The 21,419-nt window shown below is 46.7% G+C and overlaps 1 protein-coding gene and 1 long non-coding RNA gene across 3 annotated transcripts in view; one reads left to right on the top strand and one right to left on the bottom strand.

Annotated features, from left to right (window-relative positions):
- Positions 1-21,419, top strand: part of LOC135911482 (G1/S-specific cyclin-D2-like) — a 353,997-nt gene that overhangs the window by 196,947 nt on the left and 135,631 nt on the right. Inside the window, exon 3 of the mRNA XM_065443790.2 lies at positions 17,744-17,823. The gene's annotated coding sequence lies outside the window, so the exon portion shown is untranslated. The remainder of the gene's footprint in view (positions 1-17,743; positions 17,824-21,419) is intronic.
- LOC139050663 (uncharacterized) overlaps positions 1-21,419 on the bottom strand; it is a 239,044-nt gene that overhangs the window by 4,389 nt on the left and 213,236 nt on the right. The window contains exon 3 of one of the 2 annotated variants that reach the window (XR_011509001.1): positions 19,993-20,035. The exons of the other annotated variant lie outside the window; for it this stretch is intronic. This is a non-coding gene — a long non-coding RNA (uncharacterized lncRNA). The remainder of the gene's footprint in view (positions 1-19,992; positions 20,036-21,419) is intronic. 2 annotated transcript variants of the gene reach the window in all.

Genomic DNA, 21,419 nt, shown 5'->3' on the forward strand with positions numbered 1-21,419 from the left:
GGATTGCTGCAAGGAAGTTTTTAAGTGTTACCCAAAACAGCAGTGGCAGACCTGACGACAGGAACGGCGACGATAACAGTACAGTCGGTGACGACTGCGACAGTATGACGACGGCGATCAAATCACGATAACGACAAGATGTCTCTCACGTCGTGTAGACTGGCTATGTATGGATCTGGAGTGGGGAGAGATGGGGTTGTCTAGCGAGTTCTACCAAGGAATCATGATGGCAGGGAAGAGGTTGGTTAGCAAGTGCAGATTCATTTTAATGACTGCGTTGTAGAACGTCCCTACACTCAACCCTCCACCTCACACGATGATGATGATGACGATAATGATGGGGTGCTTATTGGCATCTCCTTTGAAACAAGGTGGCGACAAATAGTCACCCAGTCTGCTTGATCTAATCAAGCTTTACTACACCTATCGCCGTCTAGCATTTTGCCTATCTGATCTAGATCTTTCATCACTGAAACCTCTACGTCTATATAATACAGTTACCTATAGATACCCTTGCGGCGACTCCGATTCTATTAGTCTCTTCCCTGCATTTTTTCCACCAGCACTTCCAGGCGTCTCTTACCTATCACGACTGGTGACCAGTTAAAAATCCTTTCAACCTCTTTGAACCCCAACGCTACTGTAAGGTGGTTCTTGCCTGTGCACCTCGCTGGCTGAATATCTTGGCATTCCATTACGGCGTGCCGAGTTGTTTCCAGGCTATTGCTGCACCACAAATCTTCGAGAAAGAGAACAGCAGTGTCGCCCCTCACCAGAAGTGGTCGGTGCAGTGCCAACAACGCGCCACGGCAATTATTTATAAGCACGACGTCTTCTTTAGTCGAGCGATGGCGCTGTGGTCAGTTCGGTTGAGAATTGTTCGAGAATACGGGGGTAAGAGTGTCGCTATCGCTTTCCAAATGCTTCAGCTATCACTGTAGCTATCTGCGGCTTCCTGCGCGCGCAGCTACAGATGTCGCTGTAAATCGGGCACAATAGAACAATTGATGCACCAGACTGATGCGAGGCCTGTGTTAGCTCTACTCATATGCGGCTCGTGTGCAGGTGGTACGCTAATAATGCAAACTTTCGAATAACGAATTTAATAATTGCTGTTCTATGCGGCCTCCTAATTGAATAGTTACTGTTCATAAGTACAGATACTTTTCGAATAGTTATCGAACATTTTAAAGCGCCGACAGCACACAATCAAACACAAAACTGGAGCGAAAGTAAGCTAATTTGGCGTTCATGTACATAGTATAGGCATAAAACTTCAGAACTTGCGTAAGGCAGCAAGCTACGTCGAGGAGGGAGCCAAGCTTGACCTTCTTTAATATGATCATTCGCTGTGTCTGAAGAGTCCTTCACCAGCGAGCTGCTTAATTGTTCCTAACGCTCCACTTGTTGTTTTCGATAAAACACGCTTCATAACGTGCCATATAATTACAGAAACTTGCCAACGTTATGAATACTACCTAGAATGCGAACATCATTTTAGATCGATCGGGAAAAGGGCTTATCATCATTCGAAAACTATTCGAAAAGTACTCTATACTGAATTAGATTAGCTTTATGACATTACTTTATTCGTATTCGATTTGTTCTCGTAGCTTACTCTTCATGCACCCTATACTTCGGTGCTGAAAAAAGGCATACCATAATTCACAATTATAGGAAATGACTGACACGGCTTAAAAAAAAACAAAAAAAAGACAAACAAAGAGGTGACCGAGAAATGGCAAGACAACAAATATCCTGGAAGATATCAAGTAATTAAATGTGATGAAAAATTGAGTACTCAAGAAAACAACGCAATATAGGTGGGCCCATGACACTTAGCTCACAGAAGACTCAGATTCCCTCAAAAATCGGAGGCCATGATTTCGCTCTTCCGGAGCCGTATTCACAAAGCTTCTCGTTTCGGTGGGCTCGATCTTTGTCATTGGCCGGCAGCCTTATCTAATAATACTTCCAGGATTGGCTGGAATTTGCTCTGACAAACAGTCCTCGCATAAGCGCGTTTTGTGAATAAGGGCCCTGTTATTGGTAAGTTCGTTTATGCTCACCCAGTGGCAGAAACAACGACTTACTCAAACGGAGAAATAAAGAATGAAGAGAAAGCACGAAGTTTCTTCGAAAAGTTTCGCCCGCAGTTACGATACTCCGTCATGCGAAATTCGAGCGCAGCTGTATACGTGTTTTCATTTCGCGACATATCGGGGGGGGGGGGGGGGGCACGGACGGACTGTCTTGTGAGGCACGGTGAAGACGGAGCGAAGTATGGGAGCTACTGTCTGCAGCTGAACTGGAGATCGCAAGTGGCAGCGTGAGGGCGACACGTGGGCACCATTCGCAGCTACCGCCGCAGACAGACCTCCACTCATGCAGCGCTTTGTTTCTATACAGACGACGCGCGCTACTCTGGCGCCATCTCGTAGCCATCGTCGCTGCACTACGCTCTTTTTCCTCCCGCTTTGGCCATACCCTCCTCCTCCGCTTTCCCCCTGTCTTTTTCCTTCCTCCGCTGCGCTCAGCGTTCGCTCTTTCATCCTTCGCTGTGCTCGTTCGCTTGGTTACGCCGAGGGACGCCAGAGGAACGGGCGCCTAAGAGCTACGCTCTAAAATTGCTACAAGGAACTATGGCACTGCGATATAACTGCTACCACGACAATCGTGGTTAGTACAGTTGCTGACTTTATGAGTGGAACCCAGTTAGTCCTAAGTGAACTAGCATAAAGCGCCCAGAGACTGGTTATTTTCGTGAGCAGGTGAAGAAAATCAGCCGGTTTAGCTAGCCATTCGTGGTGGTGGTGGTGGTGAATTGTAGCAACAGGCGGGTTTAGCCTGGCGAACAAGGCCGGCAATTGCTCCGCCCGAGCGTCTCGCACAATAACGCTGAAGGGTTTCACCATATGTCCATCAAACCAGTCTCTCTTAAGAATTCGATGAGGAGACGTGAAGTTTCTTTGCGGCTCATTCGTACAGTCTATCTTGCACTGTCACTTTCCTGTGAACGCAAGCTTCTTTCTTGCCGCGAATATATTAGCACGAAAGCCTCGCGCGCAGTCAATCATACGTATTCAAATCGTCAGTGACTGCGCATACATTTGCCTAACATTCCTACATGTGGTTTCAGAGTTCTTGTATCATTATTTATTACAGCGTATCCTTCTGAATTACTAGCAATCGCATTTTTTTTTCTGAACTGATGAAGGAAATGAGTACCATGCGCGCACGCAGAACGAATGTGAATCGCTGCATTTATAGGCTGATATTTCGTCGAAAAATGATCGATTTGCAAAGGTCACAAATCTATTTGTAACCATAACGTCGGAGTTCAGGCATATCCATCTAATGCTAACTATCATTTCCATTTCCATGGCGACCGCTGAACCGTCACCTCTGCACTCTCTTAGACACTGGCGCCAAATTTCCCTCTAGCGATTTTTGAAAGAAACCCTGTGGTGTCTATAACAGTTCTCTTTTCGGCTGATACTGGCAAAAAAATTAATTATGGGGTTGAAAGTCCCGAAACTGCGCCGAACTCATTGTGAGGGACGTTGCGGGCAGAGGGCGCCATATTAATTTCCATCCCCGGGAGTTCCTTAACGTGCACCCAAATCACGGTGCACTAGCGTCCTTGCATTTCGCCCACACAGGAATGCCGCCTCTACGGCTCGGGTATCGAGCCCGCTACCTCGTGCTCGAGTCGCGCAACGCCCCGGCGCCACTGAGCCCGCGTGGCGGCTGCCTACGCGGAACCGGCGACACGCACATATACACAGAGATATCCTGAGTCGCGACTCGGGCCGACAATTCCGCTCTCCTCCTCCCAGCAGGCCAGCACAACTATAGCTATCTCTTCGTCGCCAGTGCAGTTCTAGCTTCCCCTATCCGGGTCGGTCCAGTTAGCGCAACCGCCACTTCTCCTTCGGGAGGATGCCGGGCTTCCGCAAAAAAAGTGTTGCCCAAGGCTTCGCCAAGTCTCTACTACAACCTTTCCTCCTTGCCACGAACAATCTCTCTTCCGCGATGAGACATCGCCGATCGCCACCGGAGGGCGCTGTCGCGCGGCGGCCATTTCCTTCCGGACCCTGATGCCCTTGACGTGCTCGCCCGGGTGTTTCTCTATATATGAATGGCTGGCGTGCGCGTTCGTGCGGGTGTCCAGACGCGCAGTAATACGCAACGTGGAGAGGCGCAAATGCATAACGCGCCATGGCGGTGAAGCAATTCTTCCTTCCACATTGAAGGAGTTTGCCGATACTGATACGTGGAACGAGCATCCTGCCTCGATCTGGAGAACTCCTGGCACGACCATAGCTGTCAGATAGTGACGTGCTGGGGACGTTGAATTTTTTCTCCTTTTCGAATGGGGGAAATCGTTCCGTTCAGTTCCAGGCGTAAAGTTCTGCTTGAAGCACATCATTGCTCTACTTAAAATAAAATTTAGACAGTCTATTGAAAACCTGTAGACGCATTACTTATTAATACAAGTAAAAAAAAAAGAGACAGGAACTTTGGAAGGTATTGAGTACTGTTCGTCACAGGGCAGAGAAGAAATGAAAGTACAACATGGCACTATAAAAAAATGACTGCTAAGGAATTCGAAGACCACGAACGCATGTGAAGTTTTTGTGCGAGTAATGAAACGCCCGAAAAATAACAATAACAATCACAGATCGGCCCAACTGCATAAAGCAGTGGAAGTACCGCAGGGAAACCACCCCTTGCGATCCACAGGTTAGATTTAACGAATATTAAGAAAGAAAGAGTTTTAGAGACGCACAAATGCAATGAATGCGTGCTGCTAAACTTGCGCAGATCCCTTTACAAAAGTTTTACTAGCACTCTTTGCCATATTAAGAAAAACTTTAATTTTTGACAACCTACTGCGTATGGTCACGCTGTCCGCCAAATTCAAATGTTCAAAAATGACCTTCAGGCAAGTAGAAAATTATTAATTCCCTTTTGAAGCTAGTTTTCAGTGTTAGAGCGGTGCAATGATCGCGTGTGTATGCCTTGGTACGCTCGTGGCTTTCCACCTAAGTGAACGAACTTGAAATTGCACTTGCGGGACAAACTTGAAGTACTGCACTCCTGCTAATAGGCGTAATCATTTCTTTCACTGTTTTTTTTACCGTGCGCTTGATGTACAGACTAGGCCAGCCTTAAATGAAGCACTTATATAGTATTTCAGACCTGACAGTATAGCTTACGCGCGGGAAGACGGAACGATTTCAATCCAGTGCTATACCTTGTCACGATTCTTCTGTAGCCTGAGCAGCGCTCCGACCACATTATTTATGTCATATTTTGTTGCAAATCTATTTCATTATCACCGGTATCTGCCGGTCGTGAATGGTAAAGGGTAAAAAGAGGAATGCAATCTAACAAAGAAAAATCACTGCCCAAGCACCCCGTACAGATGATTAATCAGCGAAGCTGAAACGCGCGGCCTCCTTGTTCCTCACTCGGTTAATCCCAACGGTTCATTAAACGACGGCTTGGTAGGCTACCGGATCCTCGGTACGCAGCTGCAGCTTTCGCTCAGTTGCACGAGCCTGTTCTTGTGCCCGGGCGCGGCATCGGCGCGGCATAGACGGACTCGTTCGCGGTTCTGCTCCCGGCGTTGCTGATCAAAAGCTGCCTGCTCCTCAAAGAATGCGCATGAGGCGTGGCCTACCCATTTCGGAGCCGGAGAGAAACTGCTGCACGCGTGGTCGGCGGTGACGTAGAGCAACGACGTCAACACTGGCGTAACCAATGGCGCGCCTCTCTTTCTTTTTTTTTTTTCGTTCTGCGCATGGGGTTGAGCCAGGGGGGTTTTCGGCGTAGAGGCGACAAACAGACGGACGAATCGGCTAGCCATATACAGCTTCGCAGTAAAAAGTGTTACGTTATAACACCAGCCTAGGCTTGACAAGAAGGCCACGCGAAATGTGTTTTATCAAAATATTTTACGGAATGCATCATACCGAGCATTTATTCCCGATGAAATCGAACAAATGTTGAAATTAAGGTAGCTTGATTATATATAAGTGGACCGAATTGTGGATCTTATAAAACGTACTGAAGACCACTTTCACGATTCATGAAGAAAAAGGCCGACTTTAGCTAATAGAGCAGATCAGTTCTGTTGCCTAACCAATGTCCAGTGGGAAAAACATCGAGCTGCAACTACCCACGTGTTCTGAAAGGACGTTATTTATGGCGTGGGCGAATTCTCGGTATGCTCAACAAGTGGCACAGCTGTTACCACTCCCAAAAGGCGACTGACTGCAGAGGCTATAGACGAAATGGTTTATGTTTATTTTGTCTAACCCTGTACGATTTCCTCGATGCCACAGCCCTGGTTGGACGTGGTAAACCTGCTGCGCTTCGATATTTCAAAACATCTGCGCATTGAAAAAGTTTTTTTGTTGTTGTGTGAATCAGGGGCAGTCAGATTACCGAGAAAACCGTCTCGCTTTCTTTTTTGTCGTCAGTGACTGCTTCTCCCGAACTCTTGCTCGCATTCTGCAGCCAAACAGGAGCGACAGCACGCAACTCCCCCCACTTTCCGCCTAACCCGATGACACCACAAAAACCCGTCATGCGGTCCATGCCTGGTGTTTTGACGTAACTACATAGTGGACCAAAATGCGCTTAACACGACGCCGTTCCACTCGAGTCTTATATGCTACAAGGGGCACACATCATCTGCGCTTAGGCAGCTGTACCACGATTACGTATCTGCCGTGGGTATAGTGATGGTTAGAAGACGTATAGGATGCCGACAGCTAACTGCTGTGGCAGAGGCTCGCCTGCGTCAGCAGCAGTCCCGGCCAAAACGAGAGCGGGGTATACTAGAAGTTTCGCCTTCCTATTACGCCACAGCATTTTCTTTATTATTATTATTTCTAGGAGAGGCAGCCGGGAAAGTGCAGAGAGAATGCATTGGCAGTTTCGGTGGTGCCTATTAGAGGGAGATGCCTGAGATCCACCGCCGAAAGTACGAAGAGCGCGCGCCCCTGTTTTCCGGGGAAGCCATTATGCCAGCCGATGACCGCCGCACACTCCCGCCCGTCGTGTCATGGGGCGGAGCTCGCTGTTCACCCACCGATTCCGAAGCGATGCTCACGCAAGGAGGGGCTCGCGTCCGTCGAGTGTGACGTTCCCGCGATCGGGCCACTTTTGCTTTGCCGGGCCGGTTTTTTTTTCTTTCTTTTCTTCTTCTTTTTGTTAGCTATTCCCCGCGGGCTGTCCTGTGGTTACGACGCGGGAACTCGGAAATGTTGGTGACACTAACAGGCGCACGAACTTAGGTTTGTGAAGGCCGGGATTCGTCGAAGGGTTCATAAGCAGCTTTTTCGTGACTCCCCCCTTTCTCTCTTGGAGGTGAAATGAGGACTCGACCGACCGACCGACCGACCGACCGACCGACCGACCGACCGACCGACCGACAGGCCGACCGACCGAGTGATTGATTCGAATTCGTGAAAGTTGAAACTGAATTGCGCAATGAAGAAAGGCATCTGCTCCAAGAATACAGCTTTGAATAAGTAGTGGATTGAATGCTGCTCAGCGCGGAGTCGCAGCTTAGATTTACAGGCCGTGGTGGTCGTATTTTGATGAGGTCGTGTTGCAAACAACACTGGTCTACTTATAATTAAGTTAATTAACTCATCCGTAGCATTCAACTACGACGTCTCTCATAACTTACTGTGGAGTTACGGTTCGTTAAACACTATAGTTTAATGTAATCTACGAACTGTGTCCATAACACAAGGTTCCTCCAATTTAAGAACTCCACCTGTCAGAAGCAGTCAATTTATACATACATTTAAAGCATTTAAAGTCTTTATTTCATAACTCCATGATTTCCGTCGTTCATTTCCGTTTGAATTTTATAATAAAACGATTCCGACAACACATTGTTCAGGGACAACGAACATTATTCAGTGTTCCAGTGCTTCGAGTTGTTGGCTACTTCGCCCGTGCTCTGTGATTAGCTATCCTTATAGTTAGATCAGATGGTAGAGGAGCCAGCACTATATGGCTTAGGTCCCGGGTTCAAATCCCCGGACCAGGGCATCATTTTCTTCAACTGCAAGTCCTTTTTTTTTCTGAGAAACCCATATTGATTTCCCTGGTAGTTTCGTGCCACAAGAAGGGTGGTTGTCAGTTCTTCCCTTTCATGAGCTTTCCTCCAACTTGCGGGCTTACGCAGGACCAATTTTGAACATTATTCACGATAAATATTGTTTGAGGAAAACATACGTGATAATTTTGCAAAGAAAATGAAATCAACACAACTTCCCAACTTTCTTTTTTTTCGTTATCGCACCGAATTGCGACCTATAGCATATTCTCCCCCTAACATATATATTACCAGTACGATTAAGGACGGCTCAAACATTGTAGAAGTGTTCCTTCGTGTTTCTTTGTATATTACTTGTATTATCAGGCCTATTCAACTGCCTGCGACGTACCAGAAGGTGGTCAACAACCAGGAAGTTATGGATAAAGAGTCGCCAAATACAGGCTGCGTAAGCACACTTTCACCCACAAGTGGATTCCTCCAGGTAATCAGAGACCAAGGAGAACTGCCGTTTGTAGAGCAAACGTGAGCACGTTAGTGATTCAAAAAACATTGCTTTCAGATTGTGAGATTGGGGGCGGGGGGTTGTTCGAAAGGCGCCCACATAAAGTCGACAACAAATGGTCACAGCACGCGGGTTCCACGACAAACGGGAATGTTTGCCCTCTTGAAGGGACAGCGTGTCTAATTCAATGGACCACTTTCTACGTTGCAGAAACTATTCTACAGACTGGTGTGTTGTAGAAAGCATTTTGTAGATAGTGTTTTGTTTTTATTTGCACTGCCGCCTTGCACGTTATAAGTGTTGTCGTTTATTACTTGAAAGGTTAATTAGAAAATTTCTTCGTAATGTTGCTTTGTTGTTTTGGCTTTACACTGGAGTGCTTTTGTGAGCATGCAGCAGCTTTTCATCCCCCCAGTTTTTCCACGCGAGAGTACGTGGATAACTCCGCAAAAAAAATATATATATATATATATATATATATATATATATATATATATATATATATGTATATATACGCGTAATTGTGCTACCAGTCATTCGTGATACAACGAGCAGATGACGACACTATATATGAGCGCCAAAACATAGTTTAACTATGGCGCAAACACAGAAAACAACTCTGATTGGCTATCTGCTCAGGCTAAATGAAAATTTAGCTTTCTATCAACTTGTTTTCGCAAATTTCGTCTCCCGAAACCATTTGAGGCCAACTGTTCTGTTACTGACCAATAAACTTGAAGCGCAAGGGGGTTGACAGAGACGACAGGACAAACACAGACTGTCTCTGTTGCGCTTTAAGTTCAGTAGTCGTCGAGTACAATCAAGCCCAATCTCAAGTCTCGCTTAAGTTCTGTTGCATACACACCGCTCATTCATCCACTTCCTGTCGTCAGTGCGAGCGGTAACAAACGACAGCGCATCGCCCACACCCACTGATGAGAGCGCAGAAACAACTCTCCGGAGTCTTCGACAAACAAAAACACCCGCAAGAATACATATCCGTGCGACTGGCACACACACACACACCGACAGATTCACACGCCCGCGACCCATGGGAAATTGATCCGGATCGCAAAGCGAGGAGTGCAACGCGTTTTTTGTTTCGTACTCCCCGAGGAAACAGACTTGCCCTGCCGAGGATCGAAAAACAAAAACGCAAACAAGAAACGCTGCGAGGAGGCCGCGCACTGCTTATAACGGCAGCCGACGACCTTGGCCGATCCGATGCTTCAGCCAAGTTCGACGACCAAAAAAACAAACTGGACGCCTTTCTCAATTCGCCGCAGGGTCAAGGCCTGTCCGACGTGTGCCTCGTTTTGCCTGACGACGTCTTTTTTCCCAGCCCAGAGAGCTTGCCGCCTGTATACGCGCACGTCCTCGCGCTTACCTGAAGCGTTCGAGCGTCATGCTGCAAAGCAAATAAATAATAGCGTGCAAAAGTGGCTAATTAGGTTCGGGACACCACGCTGAAGACTCTCTTGCTGGTGTCCAGGTGCGTATCGTGTGTCCCTCCCACAGGCGCTCAGTGCTTACTCTCTCCCTTTATTTCCTCTTTATATTCCCCTTTCCCCCCAGTGTAGGGTAGCAAACCGGGTGCTCGTCTGGTTGAGCTCCCTGCCTTTCCTGTCCTTGCTCTCTCTCTCTCTCTCCTCTCAAACCAAGCAGGAATGCAATATTATCGCTTTTTTCAGAATAAAAACAGGACAGCTGACAATCACAGCGCTCTGTCCTGGGATCTTTACTCGCTCGTCCTGTGTTGCGCTGTTCCTGTTTTTATTCTAAGGATGAACCCACCAGCCCCATGCACTGAACACACTGCTATCGCTTTCTTCGTCTCTCGGCACGCTTTTGTAGGGTATAAGCGGTGGAGGCACCGTACTGCAGCCTGTACATAAAGTGCTTCAGGTAAACCGCGATCTCGGGGCAACTGTATAGTGCAGCCACATAATGTGGGGTGCCACTCACGTGACGAAACATTGCGCAACGCAGGTGAGGGTGCCACGAAATAGTAATATCCAGCAGGCTTTTGCGATTCATCCGGCCCCGAACTCATTTACTGGAACAGTAGCTAGCTCTCGCAGCAGACACTGCTATCCTGTTGTTATAGATATATATGTAGATGTAGAACCTTTGAAATACTGGCACGTACCCACTCTGGGGGATCGGCCAAAAATCGCGTTTGTCAAAGTAAGGTACTAAATAAGAGGAAAAAGATTAGTAAAATGTCTGTTAGAATCGAAAGATGGAGGTTGGACAGACTGTATGATCTTGTGAAATCGTGTTGTTGTTGTTATTAACGTCGCCATCATCATCGTTGATGATTCTCACACAATAATTTTGATACCAAAGCACTTGATATTTCAAGTTCCATTCCTCAATGCATATTGAACGGAACTTACCATGGTAAGCCAGAAAACACGCAGTACAAACAAACAAACTAAAAAAAGTTAGGTGGCGACGCCACCCTTAAGTTTCTGCGCCACTGTGACGTCACAGATTGTGGCAAGAGGCTCGTGTAGCTAAACTTTAATGGTCATCAAAAATAATAAAGAAGATATGCCGTCAAAATTAAGCCAGGGTGCTCCACTACAAAAAAAAGGAAGATATACATATAATAAACATCTTTATTCTGCATTTGGACCAGCGTCTCACTGCTCCTGATAGATGTGAGATACCAGGGTTTCCTGGAAGTTTACATTGAGGGCAGGACAGGGATTAGGCAATAAAAAAGTAGGTATATTACAGACAGTGATATAAAAGCTTCAATGACATGATGGACATGTCTAAGTTGGCGCGATAAGCCCCATGAATCATCGCCGGCAATCGTATCTGGCTCATCTTTGTCTCTTGTTTATCACGCACCTGGACCACCAAAACACCGGTTGTTTGGAAAGCCCGAATCCCGGTAGGCAGGACAGGGATTGAGAAAGCTTCATAAGGATGTATTGGTCCCTCACAGAGTCGCTCACAGCTCGACTGTCGAAGTCGGGGCGAGAAGCCCCATGGATCGTCGCCGTCAGTCGTACCTGGCTCCTCTGTTTTTGATTTCTCACAGCCCGCGGGCCACAACAACAGCGTTCTTTGGAAAGTTCAGGCGGGCGCTGACGTTCGTCCAGATTGTTGACGCGCCGGCTGACAATGATAAGCGAAACTAGGGAGCCTTCAAAGCAAAGGACACCAAGTCCGCGGACGCTATCGGCGCTGCGTACGAAGCAACCCAAACAGAGTTTGGGCCCTGCACGTGGGGCAGCTCCTGTGACGGTATTTGTTGGGCCCGTTTAACTACTCAATCAGTTGAGCTTTAGAAATAGCAGGGGTTGTTCAAACAGTGAATTCCTGAGTTGAAGCAAACGCGAATGTTCAGAACGGAAGAATACGTGATGTATAAGAATGTGAAGATTAGGAACTACACTCAGGGCCCGCATTCACAAAGGGTTATCCCTTTAAAGCTGTTCTTAAGAGCAGCTGCGAGTCCATTGCAATGCCGGGGAACACATGTATAATAATAATATATAGTGTACACTAATGTATATTATTTTTCTATTAGCGAGGCGTTTGTCCAATGGGAAACAGCACGTACGAACGAATGGCTTGGTGAATTCGACCCAAGAATAACACGGGGTTCGGCTTACAGTCAGACATCTTTATTTTGTTTTGCTTCTAGAAGCGGAATAAGTTAGTAAATAAATAAATATAATATGTGAATAAATCAGCAGATAAACAAGTAAGCAAAGGAAGAAATAAATAATAAAGGGTGACAAAATGGTTGCAGAACCAGAAAGAGCTTGGTAGGTTTTCTTAATTCAATCGCTAGGCCTCGCCAGACCGTTAACCCGGGAGTTAGAGACACGCGAATGAGACCTCTTCTTTACCCACTTCAGCTTTCAGCCGTCGGCGAACAGGTGTCAACCGCGGCACGCGAGCAGTCTTACCCTTACCCCTCCCCCCTTACCCACAGACACACACACACACCTTTCCCCAACACGGCGGCCACGACGTCTTCCGCACGCTTGGCTAGTCTTGGCTGCGGCACGAGCGCGCGAGCTTCTGCTTCAACATTAGCCGCATGCCAACAGGTGCCCGTCTGTTGCGGTCCGCCAGGGGGCACACGCGTCCACCACGCGCCTTGCTTCCCTCCGCACGCGTGTTAGCCGTACAGCAGGTGGTGGGTTCCGGTCCGTTTCGGAGGGCGCCTCCGCGAGGTGGCGTTGTTAGCAACCCCGTGAGTACAGAACAGGTGCGAAGTTTCCGGCGCGCTCAGCTGAGACGCAGGCCCTGTTCTATTTCTCCAGCAGCATCCGGACCCGTAAATCTATTGTTGTTGTTCTGTCCTGTCCGTTGCGGCAGTTTGATGCGAACGGGCTGCCACATGGCATGCACGATAAACGATGGCAGCCCCGTCTCGGGCCATAACTGTGGGATTGGCTTGTGGTACTGGTTGGCTCATAAGCCGCGGCTAATGTAAGTTGCCAGTTCGATCGGCCTTTACCGCGAATTCATATGGGGGGAACATCACGGAACCATCGCTTTGTCGCAGTGCTGACCGCGAATGAATTCCGAGCTGTGAGATCTCATGCAGTGGGTTTCAATAGTTTCTTACCAAGTATACTCGAGATCTGGACAAATTCCATGGTTACAGAGAAAATAACGAACCTTTTTCTGCACTTCATCTAAATATAAGTTTGTTTTCACCTTAAGGCTGCCTGGTTTTGCGTAAATGAGCATAGAGGTGACACGCGTTCGTCACGTGGTTAGGAGGCTTAATCGCGTGTAAGAAATAGCGCGATCTGTATTTATTCATAGGCGCATTGGTTACAAGTGCAGGTATTCAAGTGCAGGCATTGAGTAGCGAACAGAGTAAACATGAAAAGACAAGCTCATATATTTAAGTACACAGTGCAAATGAGGTTAAAGTAACAATGAGAACCCGAACAAGTGTATGCCCACATAACCGTAAGCGCCCCCCCCCCCCCCCTCCCTCACAGAAAGTGTTACTTGTCATAAGCTGATATTAAACTCGCCTCTGACGAAACATTTAAAAAATGCCTTGGTAAAAAACCAACGGCGTAAAATATAACCATTTTCATCTTGCAAAAAAAAAAAACAGAACATTCTACTATATCATTCACCTTGACGAAATTCTTCCAGCACACCTTCACTTAGTTAACAGGATGTCGAAGCACGCCCTTGATTCTTTCAAAAGCTCACAGCCCAGTTCTGCTGAAATGTTCCATTTCTTTTGTCGGTCCTATGCAGTAATCGAACGATCAATCAACTTGAAATGGGCGTTAAATCCGACGTGACAGTTCTTGACGGGGCCAAGCGATCCCGTGCGATCGAGAAACGTGCCTCACAGGCGTTGCAGCGTGCCCACTTCTTGTACGGTGCCTCGATGCACGGAGCGGCGAGGGGGTGGGGGTAGGGGGGGGGGTCACATCGAGGCACCTTAACTTCTTGCATCTCCTTGGAAGACAACAGGGATTCGGAGACGGTGGAAAGGGCAGGTAAGAGATGGGAGAGTGCCGGGAAGGCTGGCGTATAAAACGGGGCGGCCGATTTTTCAGCAAGTGTGTATACACTCCGGGGAGGACAGTGGCGCAGCGGTCCCTCCCAGCTGGTCGCTGTGATCACCTGAGCGTGACTTGGGAGCCGACGCCGCGTGGCGCTGATGGCCCATTGTGTGCCGGTCAAACGGCGCCTAAGTGACCGTTCCAAAGCGATTTCTTCAGCGCGCACCCAAACACACACACACACACACTGCTTAACGGGAAGCAGCGGGTGAGGGGGAGGGGGGGCGGAAAGCCCTGTGAGCGCTAGCTGCAGGCGGTCGCAGGGATGCTTGTCCGGCGTGGCAGCGGAAGCGCTTATATAATGACCCGGGCGATGTAGAATGCATCCTTGGAGAAGGACGTCGTAGTCTTCAGATAGTCCGGTGTGCGCCTTCTTTTTTTCTCTTCTCGGGAACAAGGTCTCCGGAGGTGCCACGAGGTTAAGCGGTTGGCGCGAGGGATCTTTTTCATGACGCCGAGTATTATTCCGTACTGTTCCGGTTGTTCACCTCTCCAGAAGGTTTGACAGGAAACTTCCTTGCGATTGAACATGCTTGATACGTTCCGATGACTTTTCGACGTGGTGGCAAAAGTGCTTATACTGAAATGACCTATAGGTGATGTATAGTGCTTATTTCCTGAATGTCGGAGCATTCTTTTGCAGTCAGGTTCGTGCTTCTTTTTATGAGGGACTAAGTTGGGTGCTGAGAGGTCAAGCTTGTTAAGAGGTGAAGTTAGACGAGTTGTTGACTTTTTGACAGCTTGACAGGAGAAAGCCTATATATGCGTCTGTGTGTGTGTTAATGAGGTATGAATTGCTACATGAGTACGGCATAGGTAAAGTGTAGTCACATTCGCATGCCTCGGAGAAACGAGAACTTCAAGGCTACTGACTCGATTAAGCGCTGTTTCCGATACATCTAGGGTATTATTATTTCTACAACATTTCTGCATTGGAAGCTGATATTTTGGATAGGATGACAGGAACAGTCCATGCGCTTTCATGCCCTTACGCTATACCGTCGTATCCAGTGATGTAACCAAGGTTTTATGTTGCCCATTGCAGGCATTAAGTGAGCAGCTGTTCACTGTGTAACAGTGCCTTAAACAAAAAACTCGGGCCACCTTTTTTTTGTATTCCTGACGTCATTGAGCTCCATTCCACGTGCAGTTCTAGTGCCGTGTGGAAACGTGCATATCGATGCATTGTGCTAAAGCATACAGTGCTACCGTGCCAGACGCAGGATACGGTGATTTATACGGGCGTGCACTCCTTCGCTTAGTCTTTCTGGCTACGTTTCTTCACTAAATCCATAGCGTCATCTACGAAGGTCATATGGTCACTGCAGCCTTACACTCGCTGTCATCCTGAGGCAAGTTCCAACTGAACCTTGCTTTGTGCCCTGTTACGATCAGCATCGACAACTCATGAACAATTCACCGAGGAAATCAAGTGGGTATATGAAACAAATTTTAGATGGATAGACGCACCTGAATGCCCATAACTTGCGTCGCCTGCATAATCTTGTGCATGTCTATTCGTAAGCACCTATACTTTGTTTCTCAAGGGCAAGCACAAATGTGTGGTTGACCCTGTTTTCGACCGCGGTTCAAGTCCACAGGTCCAGAAGTGTCTTAATCCGAAATAAATACTTGCTAATAGCAGATCCAGGGTAAATATTTGGAACGCACTGTCCCTGTTAATTACCGTCAGCCTACAAAAGACATTCGTATGATTTCGCAAGCATGCCTGGAAACAATTTTAGTCCAGTAGTTTTTCAAACACCTGCGTTCATTGTGAACCGCACTTCTCGTGAAAAGCAGGAATTGTTAGTTGTGTCGAGAATAAGACAAGAAAGGAAAAAAAATATGTCAGTGCTCTTGTCCACAATGCTGTCCTTATCCTCTTCTAGTCCAAGAACGCTTCGTTATGTTTTCTATGAAATTGGTTAGAAAGCATCCACATGGTCACTTCTTCCCGCAGGAAAACATGAATCATATCGATGACACTACAGAACATGTGTCTTTCTACATGAGTTTTTTTTGTTGTTGTTGTAGTTGTTGTTCGGTGTTCAAATACCTCCATGCACGTTTGTGAAAAGTGCATTATTGCTGGATGGCTGTCGTATCACATGTTAACATCCTTTACTAATTTAACAATACATTGTTTGTGGAAAAGCCGGCGCTTAAATGATCGCCGGGGGCCTAGAATTGCATACAAAAGAATTAAGTCGCAGTTTACCGCTGACACGGCTCGGGATATGGTCACATATACAGGGTGTCTCAGCTAACTTTAGCCGGAGCTTAATATACGCAAATGCCACGTAGCTGGACAGAACAAAGGTAATATTGTTTGCCGTCGCTTGGAGATAGTCAATCTCCAATTTCTCTTGTAATTTTTTTTTCATTCCGCATTTTTTTTTTTTTTTTTTTGCGGGCGACTTTCACGCTCGGAACAACACCTCTATGTAAAACTTATTGACGAATATAAAGCTGTATCGGGAGTTTTTCATGTCGTTCTAATTTTCTCATTGACACTTTGCACCTAACTATAATATTCGAGAAGTTGGTTAATTAATTAAGATTAATTATGTAATTCGGCGGAATGAAAAACAATTATTTATAGTATGTCCAAGCGACGGAAAACAACATTATTTTTGTTCTGTCCAGCTAAGTGACACTTGCATATTTTTAAACTCTGGCTAAAGTTAGCTGGGGCAGCCTGTATACGACATTCGACCGGAAGCAAGAATACAAGGACTTCAAAAATTATCTGTATATGTAACAAACGTTTTCCAGGTAACCCACTCGATGTCTGCAGACCATGTTGCACCGGTGATGATTGTTTCCGTAGCTCCTGCGTCCGTGTTTGCGAGTGCTGCGATTGGAATGTGGCACCTGATTTGCACATGCCCAAGAACATTTATATCTTATGAACTCCCACGAACATTTTTGTTGTGCGTAAACTGTATTTTTGATTCGTTGATCACATTACCATCATCATTTTAAGCATGGTTATTGGCCTCGTTGGTAGAAAGAAAACTGCGAGTTTTTCTTCGTCTGCGCCTCTCAGACGCACCCCCCAGTGATTAATGGAAACCGATCTCAAAGGCCATGCTTTTCCGTACTGCAGACTCCGGAAGTTACATAGCCACCATGTTTCAAGCATCCCTCATTGTATGGGGCGCAGGCATAGGCAAACTTGATTTTCTTTTTGTGTGTGTGTGCGCGTGTGGGAAATTACGCAAATAACAGCCCCAAGCGCTTGAACTTATTGAACCATGTGGACCATAATATGCAATATTACTGCGAAACTTAAGCGAGAAGAAACCAGTTGTAATCACATTTTCTTTTTCACTGTTTTTAAAGGAAAAACGCAGATCCGTGATTAGCTATTAACAAGATCAATAATACAGAAATTGTTATGATGCAGCATCTTTGGCACTACTGAAATGTATTTCGTACGGATATGAAAATCATATCCTAAAAGTTTAAGTACGGCGTTCAGGTAAATGCGGGCCTTACACATCGTAAATGAAGTTGATGTTACCGGTAAACATGCAATGGTGTACAATTATTTTGTCCTGCCTGTTTCTTATGCAGCGACACTCGGTGGAAAGTAGGGACACTGACGCCTGCTGACGAGGGGCTACGTCGATCATTAACCAAAGAAGATAACTGGGGTAAGTAGTGCAGAATTCTAGTAGCAAAAGCACATTCTCTTTGAAATATTGCTCCTTAGCGTGGGAGAACTTGGGGGGAGGGGATGTACGATTGCATCTAGTACAACGTGCGGCAGGCGTGCAGATATCGCTTCGTCTGAAATGTTTTGTGCTCCCGAGCCTTGCGGCCATTCGTAACCTTACTTCTTACTGTAACTGTAAACATAATTCTGTACTTTAAATTTGAGCACATTCACCACTCAATGGCATACTCACCCATACATACCCATCGGCATACTTTCAACTGGCTTGTGACAGTGCTGGTTGGGCGCTGCTTTGATGCTGCATACTTAATGAACCAGCAGCCAGTGGCGAGCCTAGGCCGGGTAAACTGACAAGGCATGAACTGCCTTGTTTTACTCCGGCTTTATTGTGTAAATACCGACCGGTTTGAAAACATTTAAAGGTTATATATAGAAAATTCAAGGTAACAATTTTGTTATCTTGCACGAATGTACATTCAATGCAGCTTAATGTGTAAAATGCAGCTTAGTCTGTAAAATTATTTAAAGCTTAAGATACACCAGAATAAAAAAAATAGCCCCTAGGTGGCATGTGTAACCACCCAATCTCAGAGGGGATTTTCACGTTACCATCACCGTCACTGCTGTCTCTGGGCGGTAAAATGGTTGTGTATCCACTGTGCAAAAAAAAAAAAAAGAAGCACCTATTTATTTCCCCCTCAAAGTTCTGTTCCATTTACATTCTCCCAGACACAGTCTCATGTCTGCATCGTTCTTTGGCCCACACTTTCTGTTTGTCAACAAAGGGAACCTTGCTTCAACGCTGTTCGACACGGTGCAGTGACCGTTTGCAAACTACATCCCCTCCCCCCCCTCTCCCCCTCTACCCCCCAAATGACGACTGCATAAAGAAGCACAGGCGTCCAGGCCGAAGGCGTCGAGCGGCAGTCCTTTGCTCACTAGGTTGGGAGGGTCGTTGCCGGCGCCTTCAGCGCTGAGGCGTCGGCAGCGGCAAACCGAGGGGGTGTCGGGAGGCGGAGTGTAGTAGGTCTGGTTCAGCAGCGGTTGTCCTTGGAATGCTCCTCCGCGCGTGCCTCTTCGAGTTCGCGCCGCGGACGCAACGCGGCGCTGCCTCCCGTTGCCTGCCAGAGAAAAAAAGAACGCCTCTGCTCCGGCGCCTGCTTCCTCTTCTTTACTACTTGATCGTGCTCGCGCAGACACGCACGCACGCAGACAGATACACAGACAGTGCCGGAGGAAGGAGACGCACAGAAAAGCGGCTTGCGATGCACTTCCCACGTCGCCATTGCAGCGCCTTGCATACGCCGACTTTCTCTTTCTTCCCTAACCTCCAACATGGCTTCCTCTTCTCCTCGGAGGTCTTCCGCGCCCTGCTGCCCGAGAGTCTCCGAGGGCCGTCGAACGCCTCGAACGTCGTCGCAGTTCTTGTTGACTTTTGATCTCCGCCGAGGAGAGGACGGTGCTCCGAGCCGACCACACCTCGGGCCAGATTCTTTCTCCCTCGAAAAAAGAAAAAGAGACCGGCAGACATTGCTTTCGCCGCCGCCGCCGCCGCTGCCAGGACGGCCCGACTTGCGCATTTTCGTGGGTCAGAATGACAATCTGGGCGAGGTGGCCGAGGTTCGCGACTCGGAAGCAGCGTACAAGCAAGGCAGGGCGGGAAACAAAAGGCGCATACGTTACAAGAATCGTTATAGAAGTTCTTTTGCGCTTCTGTTGAGGTTTTGTTGGCTTCAGTCAACTTACTGTTGAGATGCGATGGAATTATATGTATAATTTTTGTTAGGTAGGATTAGAGGTTCCGTGTTTATTTATTTAATTATTGATTTGAATATAACTAGGCGACTACGTGTGTACCTTTCGTGTGTAGGTATACACGCTAAACATGCATAAGGACACCATATGTAAACAATATAAATAATACAAGCGCTGTTTCGTCTGTTAGCGTTAAAATACACACACACACACACACACACACACACACACACACACACACACACACACACACATATATATATATATATATATATATTTATATATATATAATGCAGGCTAATAAACATACAGTTGGCAATATCACCGTGAAAGTGTGAAGAAAACACGGTTAGAAAGAAAGGGTAATATCTGAAGGCACCCTGAAACTCACTTGACATAAAATACGAAGTGGCATCTGTGCGAGAAAACAGTACCTGTAAAAAAAAAGAAAAATATGAAGAGGAAAAGAAAATACACTCGCGAGCAGAGAAGGAAAGACGTAGAAATAAAGATGACGCCAATAAAGAAAGAAAACACATGCACTGTATGAAGTTTAGGCTAGCGTCATTATATAGACAATGAAAGCAAAAACGAAGAATACAGGGAGTTTCGCTGAGAAAATATCTGCTTTGACGATCGCGGAAACAACTGAGACCGAACTCAGGCCCCACTTTACCTGACAGTACACTTTTTGGCTATGCACATATTCTATTAAATCATATGTCATTTAAGCATACGAAAAATTAACTGCTGACGTTTTACTGGCCGGAACCACGGTCTGATTATGTGGCACGCCGGAATTGGGCGGGACTCCGGGTTAAGTTTGGGTTAAGTTAAGTTTGGGGTTCTTCAACGTGCATCAAGCTCGTAGCGCAATGCCATAGCCAGTGGGTATGCCACGGCGCCTCCCCTTAACATGAATTTTCATCCCCTCACACCGGTGGATCGAGCTGCCTTTCAGTGATGAGAATTCATGGGTTTGCGCAAGGTCTCACACAGTCCGCGAGGGTATACCTAGCACGACGAGGGGCAGTTCTTAAAAAACAACGTTATCTTATCTAATGGCTAGCTGAAGGAACACGTTAATGATTTCGTGTTGCGGGCACAGACTTTTGCTGAAGCTTTGTGCACAATCGCACACGCCGGTATAGCGTATCGAAAGCAAAAGCACTGATGAATACAATAATTGAAGACGTGTCGTCGCTCACATGTTGACACACTTCAGGTTGAACTTGTGCTGTAAGTTTGAATAATATGCGTAAAGTGTTTCACTAAAACAAGCTGGAAGTTCGATTGCTGAGTATTCTCGGTGTCGATGCACTGTCATGTACGACGGTTTCATTTATTTCATTGTTTTTCGCAATGTTTCACATCGGACTGATATTCAAAGTGGCTGGATAAGCGCTTTCTGAGTATGCGAGACTTGAAATAGCTGATGTTTCCACACTTTATGTTCCTTTAAGAGATTTCTATCATCGAGTCCACATAATGTGATCTTGACAAAGCTCGCTGAAGAATTGTTGAATCTTCCTAATCTGCAGTGTAGATGTACACTTTTTCGTGATTCTGATGATGTAAGAAATTTGGTTAGACTTGCAAAGTTTCAACAGACAGAATTTATTCACGCCTCACCGGGATAGGCAGCAGAGCGAGGTAGTCTTAATAAAGATATCTCTGGAAGCGGGGGACGAAAAAGGTCGAATGGAATGACGAAACTCAGGCCGAAGGTTGTGGGTTCAGCGCCGGCCCACTGGCGGCAAGATATGATGAAGCTGCAACGGAAGAATAAATGTGAATGCAAGAAGGAGAACCATCCCT

Source organism: Dermacentor albipictus, chromosome 10, assembly GCF_038994185.2.
Source record: "Dermacentor albipictus isolate Rhodes 1998 colony chromosome 10, USDA_Dalb.pri_finalv2, whole genome shotgun sequence".
Taxonomy (NCBI): domain Eukaryota; kingdom Metazoa; phylum Arthropoda; class Arachnida; order Ixodida; family Ixodidae; genus Dermacentor; species Dermacentor albipictus.